Source organism: Monomorium pharaonis, chromosome 4, assembly GCF_013373865.1.
Source record: "Monomorium pharaonis isolate MP-MQ-018 chromosome 4, ASM1337386v2, whole genome shotgun sequence".
In the NCBI taxonomy this organism is placed as follows: Eukaryota; Metazoa; Arthropoda; class Insecta; order Hymenoptera; family Formicidae; genus Monomorium; species Monomorium pharaonis.
This window is the reverse complement of record NC_050470.1, coordinates 14,050,255-14,061,730: the sequence shown is the minus strand read 5'-3', so window position 1 is coordinate 14,061,730 and position 11,476 is coordinate 14,050,255. Positions and strand designations below refer to the sequence as shown.

The window sequence follows — 11,476 nt, the reverse complement described above, 5'->3', positions numbered from 1 at the left end:
ATTCTTCTCAGATTCAATTATAATTGGTCAGATTCTTAAAACTTACTACACCTATTGTAGATCCGGCCTAATAGGTTGATTCCAATGACGCCAACCTATTAGAGTGCGTTGGTCTGCTTGGGTTTGCTCTGAGTAGACCCTGCTCTGAACAGACAAAATGAACAATAATTTAATTAAGACTTATTGATGTAGCCCTTATGGTATTCGATTTTCAGACACGTCATGATTGCAAAATTAATTGTTTTAAATTTATTCTTTTTATTAATTGTTTTAAATTTATTCTTTTTATTAATTGTTTTAAATTTATCTTTTTCATTACGTTTGTTTTAATTTAAAAAAAATAGAATTTGAACATTGCATATGTAATAAAAAGGGTTCATTTAGGGCTTTTAATTTTGCAATTATGTCAAATAGCTGTATTTTATTGAAAGTAGAATTTTAGTTTTGTGATAAATGTTCTTTAAATCAGTTCGGCCGTGACATTTTCCATTAATTGTGCAACAGTTCATATTAAGTGTTATTAATCTTCAATTTACGTACCGATCTATCATTTCAATTTTTTAAAACTATATTTTGTTTTTTATTTCATTAATGTTCCTCGATCTCTGTAGTAAGGATTTCTGCAGCTATAATTTTTGCTATAAAATTTGTGATTTTTTATTTTACTTGAAAGCGTTATTTTTATTTTATGTTATGTTTCTTAATAATCGCATATAACACATAATGCAGCAATATTGCAACAATATATAACAATGTTGCAGTAATAATGCTGCAATATTTGTAATATTGCTGCAATGTTATGTGTTGTATGAGAATAAAGTAATTATAATTACGCTAAAAGTAGTGAATTTTTTTTGTTTATTTTACTTAGCCTGCGTTTCGATATTTACTGCTAATACTGAAAATCTACAGAGTAATTGAAAACATACTGGTCAACGCTCGTAAAAAGGTAGAAGGGATCGAGATGAACATATAAAAGTCCAATATTGTCTTGAGTTAGGTTCACCAATAATCGAAATATTAATGTATGGAATTGGCAATAATATTTAATTTATTTCTATATCGTAATTGTGAACAGTAAGATATATTTTTTCTTCCATGTTATGGCTCGAGCGGATCGAACTCTTCTCTCGGCGTGCTCTCATTCACATAATTTGAAAAATTAATACCTCGATTATTGGTGGACTAACCCAAGACCTAATCCAAGACAATATTGGATTTTTATGTTCATCTCGATCTCTTCTACCTTTTTACGAGCGTTGACCAGTATGTTTTGGGACACTCTGTATAGTTTACGTCACATATACTGTAGATTTTTAGTACTGACAGTAAATATTGGAACGCAGCCTTAAATAGTATTTTTATGTCATTTTCCTCCCGACTATTGTCAACCGAAGGTTAAGAAGGATTGAGTATGCGTTTCACTGAGAATCGATCGGTAATGTAATATGATAAAACTGATATTTTATTGTTTGTTAATATGATAAAACGGATACTTTATTGTTTGTTAATATTACTCAATAAATATATTATAATAAAACATTTCATGCTGTATTTTTAATTATTACCTATGTTTTAATTACGTATAATATTAGGTCTTTATTACGTGTTATATGACGTCATTATAACGTATTATATGACGTTTTTATTACGTGATTTATGACGTTTTATAACGTGATTTATGACGTAAACAAGACGTCAAGTTAATCACGTTACGTCAGGTTAATGACGTTTATTTACGTCATTAACCTGACGTCATTTTTCACAAGACAAACTCACGTCGTCATTACGTCAATTTGACGTCATAAACTGACGTCGAACGGGTCAAAAACTGACTTTATATTCACGTCATTTCGACGTCAGCTGGTTGCCTGGGAAGTTGTCTCACAATACACCAAGAAAGAATAAATTAAAGAGAACAATAATACGATTGCAGCGAGAAAACAAAAAGTTAAAAGAACAGTTGAAGAATGCACTAAAAAAACAGAAATTAAAGATAATTTAGAATACTACTGTCAGCTAACCGACAAATTTTGATCTCCTTCTATAGCAGCCTTAGTAAAAGAACAAGCTAAATTAAACCAACAGTCAATAAAAGGCAGGAAATATTCTATGCAATTTAAACAATTTTGTCTTAGTATCTATTTTACTAGTCCAAAGACTTATAAAGTATTGCATAAGGAACTAATATTACCAAGTCCGAGAACTCTTCAGCGTTCAGTTGAGTTGTTACAAATATATCCCGGACTTAATGATTTAGTCTTCGATATGATTAGTAAAAAAATTGTTAATTTCACATGTTTGGACAGGCTATGCGTAATTTGTATCGATGAAATTTCGTTAAAAGCTAGTCTTTATTATAATATTAGTTGAGACGAAATTATAGGATTTGAGGATCTTGGACATGAAAAAAAATTTTTGCCAGCATGTAACGCGGCTGTAATTATGATAAGAGGAATCTGTACATCTTGGAAACAACCAATCGCTTATTATCTATTAAATTCAACTTTTAATGAAGTAGACATACAAAATGCTATACAAGAAACGATTAGGAGATTACAGATTATCGGATTAAAAGTTCTTGTACTTGTTACAGACATGGGTAAAAACTTTTAAAATATGACAAAGCGGCTTGGTCTAAGTTTTGAAAAGTGTTATTTTGACATTGATGGCAAACATATTCATTATTTGGCGGATCCACCACATTTGATCAAAGCTACAAGAAATAATGTTTATATTAACAATATTAAATATAATGGTCACCAAATTTCTTGGCATTATATTATAACTCTTTACAATTACGACAAATACCAACCAAATCGATTAGCTTATAGACTAACAGATACTCATGTTCAACCATCAGGATTTGATCGAATGAAAGTAAAATATGCTGTACAGGTCTTAAGTGCTACTGTAGCAGCTGCCTTGAAAACATTATACGTTCTAAATATCCTATTAGCGAGCGTTTTGGCGACTGTCGAATTTATTGAAAAATTTGATGCTTTGTTTGATATGTTCAACTCCTCCATGCTAACAGATAAGAAAAGTCATAAGCGAGCTTTTACTGGCGCTCAAGATCAAATACAGTTTTTACAAAGAATGTTATATTACGTGTCAAGCTTAAAGGTTTTTTCAAAAAAATTAGGAAAAGACATCTCGAATAAAGTGCAGGTTTTTAAGTTTTGGATATTTAACATAAAATCTCTGCAGTCACTGTGAACTTATATACGAAGCACTCTGCCAGATGTTAAATTTTTGCTTACTAGACGTTTAAGTCAAAATGCATTGGAGAATTTTTTTGAAAAAATTCGAACTTTAAATGGCGCAGCGTATACAGTTACGCCTGCACAGTTTCACTTTGGGTTTCGAAAATTATTTTCTACAATTTATTTGACAACAGGAACCGGAAACTGTGCTGAAGATCGCGACTCAATGATTATGGACGTTGCTAATTTTAAAGCTCAAAATGTACACATTAATGTAAATCAGCAGGATAAAGGAACAGCAATTTTAATCGATGATCATGATTACCGCCAAATCAGTCTACCAAAGGAAAATGCTTTACGTTATCTTTGTAGATACTTAATGCGAAAGTGCATTATAAAACATTCCTGTGATATTTGCCTCAAGTATGCGAGAGAATATATAGACTTGAATAATAATTCGTATTATTGTTTTTTCCGAGCTTATGAATCAACAGAGAATGATTTGTTTGGTAGTTTGTTTATGCCAAATAATGATTATGTTACATACATAAAAGTTTTGGAATACAATTTCTTCCAAAATATAAATACCTTGATATTGCAAAAAGGTGTTGTAGCTAATTTAATTGAAGTTTTTTCTCATGTACCATTTGAACATCCATGTTCAAATTTTTCTAAAGAATATTTGATAAGGCTGTTTGCTCGAGTCCGTCTTTTTTTTACTTTAAGAAATATTAATAATACATTTAAAACTCAACGAGGACACAGGAAAGTAATAATTTTGAAACATTAATTACTATTTTATATTTAATTATAAGAGGTAATTATTTATATCTGGGAAACTTTCAACTCGTTACGTATTGAAAATTTTATTAATGTTGCACCTACTTTTAGTTATGTATGTATCTACTTTGTAGAATATTTCAGTTTTATATGTGATATTTACTTTTATGTTTCTTACTATTTTAATTTTTTTTAAAAGAGATATATATGTATATGTGATATAGTTTTTATGTTAAATACATTATTATATTATTATTTTTTATATGAGATAATTTAATGTTGAGACACACATTAGAAACAAGATGTACATGCATGAATAATAAATATGAATTAAATACTTTGAAATATAAAATTAATTCTAAGGCCGGTCTTTATAGTCCGGTCTACAGATAAAGAAAAATATAATGTTTTCATAGAAAAATTCAGTAATAAGTATACTATTCCCCACTGCCACAATGATAAAGATCATTTCAGGTTTATTTTAAGATACTATGTAGTCAATAAGAAATTCTATTATCATCACAGATTTTAATTAAGACAATTTTCAATGTTAGATCCTAGGTCTATAAATGCTGACTTTAGTATTATATTTGAATTAATTTTTCCCTTCTCATTACAGATAAAAAAACATGATAATTGGAACACCAATACAATCAAGAGAAAATACCATTCATGGTAACAATCAAACAAGTAGCTTTAGATCGAACAAGTAATTTAATCAAGGATAATTTTTAATAATCGTGATTTAATTTTTATTACAAAATTCCTACGTGTATTTTGTTATTATATTTGTAAATTACATTATTAATATTTCGATTTCTTTACAATAATTATCAGTTATATAAGTATTTTTACATTACAATTTATATTTACTCGTTACAATTGTAAATATTTTTTAGCATATTGTCCACCACAACTAGTTTAAAATAGTATTTTTTTACAATCTAAAATGTGTGTTTTATTTATTATTGTTTAACCTCATTTCAAAATTTAACTTTTTTTAACTTTTTATGTCATTTTTTTTTTTTTATTCACTTATCTCTTTAATAACAATTCGACACGAATCATAAGAAATATTTTTACTAACTTTTTTTGTTTTATATCTTCGAATAACGCGCTTTCTTACAATCCAAAACATGGCGGATGATCACGTGACTAGGTAACATAAACATCAAAGGTTCCAACTGTACTGTCGTAAGGGGTTATAGCTAAACTGTGGCTTGGCGTATATGGGACTAGGATTAATAGACTTGAGGGCTTATAGGAGGGAGATCGATTCGAACAGCCGACCCGTACAGACGTAGACTGCGTTTCGATATTCACCGTCAGTACTGAAATTCTACAGTGTATGTGACGTAAACTATAGATTTTCAGTATTGGCAGTGAATATCGAAACGCAGCCGTAGTCCTCTCGCCTCTGTTAATAAGTGCTAGGCTATTCGCCAGGATTAAGATTATAATTAATATAGTGGGAACCATCAAATTCAGTGAATATACGGGGTCGGTTTTGATATCAGGCTAATCAGACATATTCCAAGGATAACCGCAAAAGATAAAAGAACTTCTAGCTGTGCACGTGCACGGCCATACAAGCCATACATTGGATGGATGAACTTGGACGGCCATTTTATGGAAGTATCACGCATAAAAGAAATGAGATGGAGTAGTAAAAATCTACAAGAAGATTGAATTATATCCAAAACATCACCTCCGGAGAATAGACTGCTAATCATTTTATGACTATAATTTGAATAATCTAGCCCTCGACTAAAAGAGGTAAGTCTGGAGGCTTAAAACCCGATAAGATTTTTATTGCTTGATCCGCATGACTTATTCTATTTCATACTTTTCAATTTTGCCTAGACATATATACAGTAAGCTTATAACCACTGCCTTATCAATCTTTATATGAATTGTGATATATATTGCATCACGTGAGTTCGCGGACTTAGTACTAACAATCTAATGCGAAAAATATTAACGGTGCGTCACGATATATCCGTATGACGCCGTAGTGGCATTCCTTTTCTTTGTTCAATAATAGGGTTTTAAATATAATTTTTAATTACATCCACATTGGCAATTCTTTATAGTTCCTATAGGAAAATTATCCTCATTTATAATAAAAAAAATATATATATATAATAAAGAAAGAGGAGGCTTAAATGAAACTGATTACATATAATATAATTGGAATAATTGTTAAGATAAAACCGAGTCAATACATAGTGCAAAGTATTCTGGAAACTTAAAATCAAATGTAACTGTTATTTCGACTTACAATTAGATGGATTTCACCTTGTTCTTTCACGACTCTCATACGTGAACTTTATATACACAAATAAGAATAAGGTCAACACATATTTTGCTTCTCAAATTTATCCATAATACAAGACCCTGTGAAAACCCAAGTCTAAAAGAAACTTAATATTCCATCTGTGATTTTTGAAGTACCTTACATTTACAACAGTAATCGATAAACATTATATTGAAGAATGAACTGATTTAAAGCGATCTCACATATTTTCAGTCTTATATAAATTAACCCCAAACCTGTTAGAACATTGTTACAAAATTAATTTATAATAAAAAAAAAGATATTAATTGAATTCAAAATTAATTCTACAACTATTTATTAATTAAAATAAATAAATAAATAAATAAATAAAATAAAAATTTAAAAAAAAGGAGAGAATTAACCCTATAAAATATTAATATAGTTTGGAATAAATTTATCTATTTTGTATTTATTTATTTGTTATATTATTGATGAATGTCATAATTTATAAATTGTTAATTATTGTGGATTTCCTAACTTATTGCATGGTTACTTAATGCTGGAAGAATCTTTCAGCTGTATTTTCGTAAGTCGTTTATCGTGTTATTTATTGTATATTCAACAGGGTAATAATCCTGACAATTGTATATACAGAGAAATGAGATTTTTATAATAATAATAGTAAGTCACTTCTCTGGGGGGTGTTATTCTCTTGCAGAAGTCACCAGTTAGCGGGTGCTGGTTGATGATCGAATTTATCTCTGTTGATTGATTCTAGTGAGTAATTTTTGGTTATAATTTTACACCCTTCATTTTTCATATAGTTGATTGGTTATCTGAGAATCATTAATTAGATTTATGGTCGACTCGTGTATGAATTAATATCATTATCAAGATAAAGTAAACAATAATTAACTTATTCAATAACATACTTAACAAATCTAGTTCAAACGTCTAAGAGCAGCACTAGATCGGCTAGCAAAAAAGCCTCCTCGAATCTAAAACTATTGATTCCTGGAAGAGCTGATATGGAGATTCCAAGCAATCAAAAAAATAAAATCGTATCCCCATCAATTAAAGAACTCAATAAATTCACTAGTACCCAGGATTGTTCGCTATCTCAGCAACCTTTAATTGACGTATTCCCTACTGAGTTTGATCGGGAAGTTATAGTCTCTACAATCCTGGGTCCTGGTGATGATGACAATCGAGATCCTCCTAATACTATAGAGGAATTGGCAAGAATGAGTTTCATTAAAAGTCAACTAAACAACCGTTATTCGGTGGAAAATGGGGGTTCATATCTAGTATTTATAGAATCTCAGGATGCAAGTTCAGAGAAAAACATTGGTAATCTTCATCCGAATACTATCGGTCAGAAACTATTTAAAAAGAAAATTAAATCCAAATATAAATTTATCTATGATAATATTCTGAATATCAGTAGGAAGGGGAAAAAAGTAATTAGTATCGGCTTTAAAATTCTAAAGGAAGCCAATAATTTCCTAGATCACAAAGAACTGATTCCGGAAGATTGGATTGCGTATATCCCCAATTTTAGAATTTTCAGAACCGTAATAATTAAGGATGTATCGGTTGACCTCTCAGAGATGGACATATTGGAGGGGTTAGAATTTTCTAATAGTAATAACTCTTTTAAAATAACCAAAGTGGAAAGACTGAAGGTCTTAGATCGAAGAAGTAATAACTCTCTTAAGTCATCAAATAGTGTCAAAGTTACCTTTGAAACCAGTCTTTTATCCAAATTTGTATATATGTGTATATAAATATAAACATAAAGTACTTCCTTTTGTTAATAGACCTAGAAAATGCACCAGATGTTGCCGTTGGGGCCACTCAAGTAGGATGTGTAGAGGGGATGAGAGATGCTCGAGATGTGGGGGAGGGGGGATCACCCTCTCGAGGAATGTAACCAAGAAACATTCAGATGTGTCAATTGGATTTCGTTCTGGGCTGCCGTATTGGAAGGACGTGGTCCGTCTTTGCTCTCCATTTGTATATAAGTGCTAATATCAATATATAATTTTGAAGTATCTCAAGCTAAGGTGTTCGGCTTGATTAATCTGATCTTATTCGGCGCCCAATTAATCGTAAAACTTGAGGGCATAGTGCTACCTCGTTCATCACCGCCATTGCGACGCCTGTTATTTGGAGAGGCAGGTGACGTCTCTTGGAATACAATATTTCGGCCATTTTGTATGGGTAGAACTAAGGAGTTACCGCATGGTGATCACGTTTTTTTAAAACCGTCCTTTGGAGAGGAATCGCACCATCAACATCTACAAGGAAGTAATAACTAAGAGACGAGATCTACAGATTCGAGCTCAATCTTAAAATCCAAATAAAGGACGAAATAAGGACTCTTCACACCTAGAATCGGAAAGGTTAGTCCCTCAAGGTAGCATGCTCAGCAATTTTGAGTTTTGAATAATCAAAATTTAATTATAAAAATTATCATCTTCTGTTAATCAACATAAGTTGACATTGGCTTCTAGTATATGATTATATTTGGATTGTAAAGAAAAAAAAATCATTAATTAATATGACTAATGAATGATGAAAGTATTATATAATTAAAAAAAAATTAATTAAATAATTTAATGTAATTTTTTAAATATCATTATATTCAAATTATTCACTCGTCTAATGCCTAAATGGGTTAAAATTCATATTAAATTTTTGTATTTAATTTATTGAGCTGAAGATTCACGAAACGAACTTAACAGAGTATTATATCTCTCTCGAAGGTCATAAAATAAACAGCGAATAATCACCCTGTTGTGGAACGCTTTTTCCATGCTGGGTACATGTACAAATATTTTCTCGCTTGTGACCAAGGTCGAACATTGAACTCACAGAGAGTCATACACTTTCCAACGAATCTACCATGCTTTTCACAAGTACAATGTCATCAATTAATACTCTTTTTGCGAATAACTCAATTTGATTTGATGTAATCATCTACACCAAACATTATTTGGAGTCATATTGAATTCCAACAAATTTACTTGCAAGTAATTTAAAAAAAAAACGTACATTTAAAGTGGTAAATTGAATTTTTGACTCTATTTTGGTATATTCTGAATTTTCTACCTGGTCGAAACCGTACTTGATGTATATAATTCAATCTGTGATACTATTCTGTATAATGTGATATATTGAACAATATGTGATTTTACAATATTATTTATATTTATGTGATATTTTGTTTATATCTTTAGAATTAAGAGTATTTATTAAATAAATATAATAAAAAATTAAAATACAAAGAGAGTTAAATTTAAAAAAAAAGGATTTTTCATTATTTGCTATTTTATTATACAATTTATTTATCTTTTTAGAGATCTAAAAAGATAATTTATTTAATCTAAATGTTAAAAATATATATAATAATAATAAAAAGAGTAAAGAGTTAACTTTGAAGAAAGATTATTTATATATTGATTTATTTATTCTAGTATAATTAACCTTCACTATAATCGAGACAAAGTTTATAATTGATATGTTGAAGAAGTAATAATAGTAATAAATATTATGTATTTATTTAATAAATTAGTTAGAACTAAACTTTAGAGATTTATTAATTTTGGTTGAATAAAAGTTTTTTAACTTATAATTGGTAGAAAAAAAAAATTTTTTTTTCAAAGCTAATTCATTAAATTAAAAGCGTATATCCAGCAGATAAGTTAGTAATTGCCATACGAGAAGCTATTTATTCTGTGATTTTTTTTTATTAATGTAAGAGAAGTTTTGCTTATTTAAAAATTATCTTTGAAAAAAAAAAGAGAGGCTTTTGAGTCGATCATTGTAATTGTTTAGGCTCAAATAAATTATTTATACTGTTTACAATTGTACATAATAATTTTATATACTAATTTAAATTAAGGTGGGGATCAATTTCTTTATACCAGTGTTTTGGGATCCCAGCTCATATGTATATTTAAGAGATCTTGTCTTATTCAGGTGGGATTACAGTTTTGATCCTCAAACCCTAGCTAATGTTGAGCCGGATTGATAAATTGTAATTAAAAATAAATAATAAGTTGTATTATTTTAAATATCATTGGAGCGAAAATTCCCGCTCAATTTAATTTAATTTAATATCTCGCGCTTTTTAATATTCGTTACATATAATAATTTATTCAATTTGAAATTTAACCTAAAGTGCATTAAGATAGAGATTGACAAAGGCAGTCAAGTTTGCGTATATATCCTGGGTCTTTAATAAGTTTTCTGCATTCCCCGATCTTCGCAATGTCGAAACAAGAAGGCAGAAGCGCTAGCAAACCCTCATCTACAAGCACAAGTAAAAGTGTTAGAGCGGTTTCAAACAAAGAAAGCAAATCAAGCAAGAAACGGAATCAGGGCTCTCCAACCAGAGACATTTTTAATAAAGAGACCTACTTCTTGGATCCATCTCCTTCTATAGATCAGACTCTGGCTGAGCAGTTTCCAACTACTGTAGATCAAGAGGTAACAATCTCTAGTGAGAATGAACCCATCATCGCTACCCAAGATGACGATATGGACTCGAATAGAATTGCCTTTATAAAATCAGCTTCGAATAACAGATATTCATCATCTATCTCTGGTCCGTATGTGGTCTACATTGAAACTCTGAGGGGTAATTCCGAACTGAATATAGGTAATCTGCACCTAATGAGCATAGGACAAATGATATTCAATAAGACCAATGAGGTAAATATGAAACAACTATATAACAACATTTTGAATATAAGAAAGAAAGGGAAGAATATCGTGAGTATTAGCTTTAAAACCTACGAAGAGGCCAATAGCTTTCTGGATAATAAGGAACTTCTTCCAACGGACTGGATGGCATATATTCCGAATTTCAAGCTATTCCGGACAGGAGTTATTAGAAATGTTTCAATGGATTTCAGTATAAAAAATATATACGAAAGTTTGGAGTTTGCTGTGAATCACCAAAGGAAAATAAACATCAAGAATATTGAAAGACTCAAATATATGGATAGGAAAGATAAGATTCTTAAAGATTCATCAACCGTTAAAATTGTCTTTGAAACCAATCTGTTTCCAGAGTTTGTTTATCTGTACAAGGTCAGACATAGGATTCTTCCATACATAAATAAAGTACGAAAGTGTAATAATTGTAGCAGATGGGGTCACCTAACGAGAACATGTAGGGGAAAAAAGAGGTGTGAATATTGCG

General features: G+C 30.1%; 2 protein-coding genes across 8 annotated transcripts in view; one reads left to right on the top strand and one right to left on the bottom strand.

Annotated features, from left to right (window-relative positions):
• LOC105832409 (fasciclin-1-like) overlaps positions 1-11,476 on the bottom strand; it is a 365,719-nt gene that overhangs the window by 227,058 nt on the left and 127,185 nt on the right. The window lies entirely within an intron of this gene.
• The window catches only part of LOC105840373 (zinc finger BED domain-containing protein 1), a 39,093-nt gene continuing 32,639 nt past the window's right edge, over positions 5,023-11,476 (top strand). The window contains exons 1-3 of one of the 3 annotated variants that reach the window (XM_036285369.1): positions 5,026-5,762; positions 6,983-7,041; positions 8,085-8,669. The gene's annotated coding sequence lies outside the window, so the exon portion shown is untranslated. Of the gene's footprint in view, positions 5,763-6,982; positions 7,042-8,084; positions 8,670-11,476 lie in introns of all 3 variants that reach the window. The other 2 variants (XM_036285370.1, XM_036285371.1) reach the window with 2 other exon arrangements.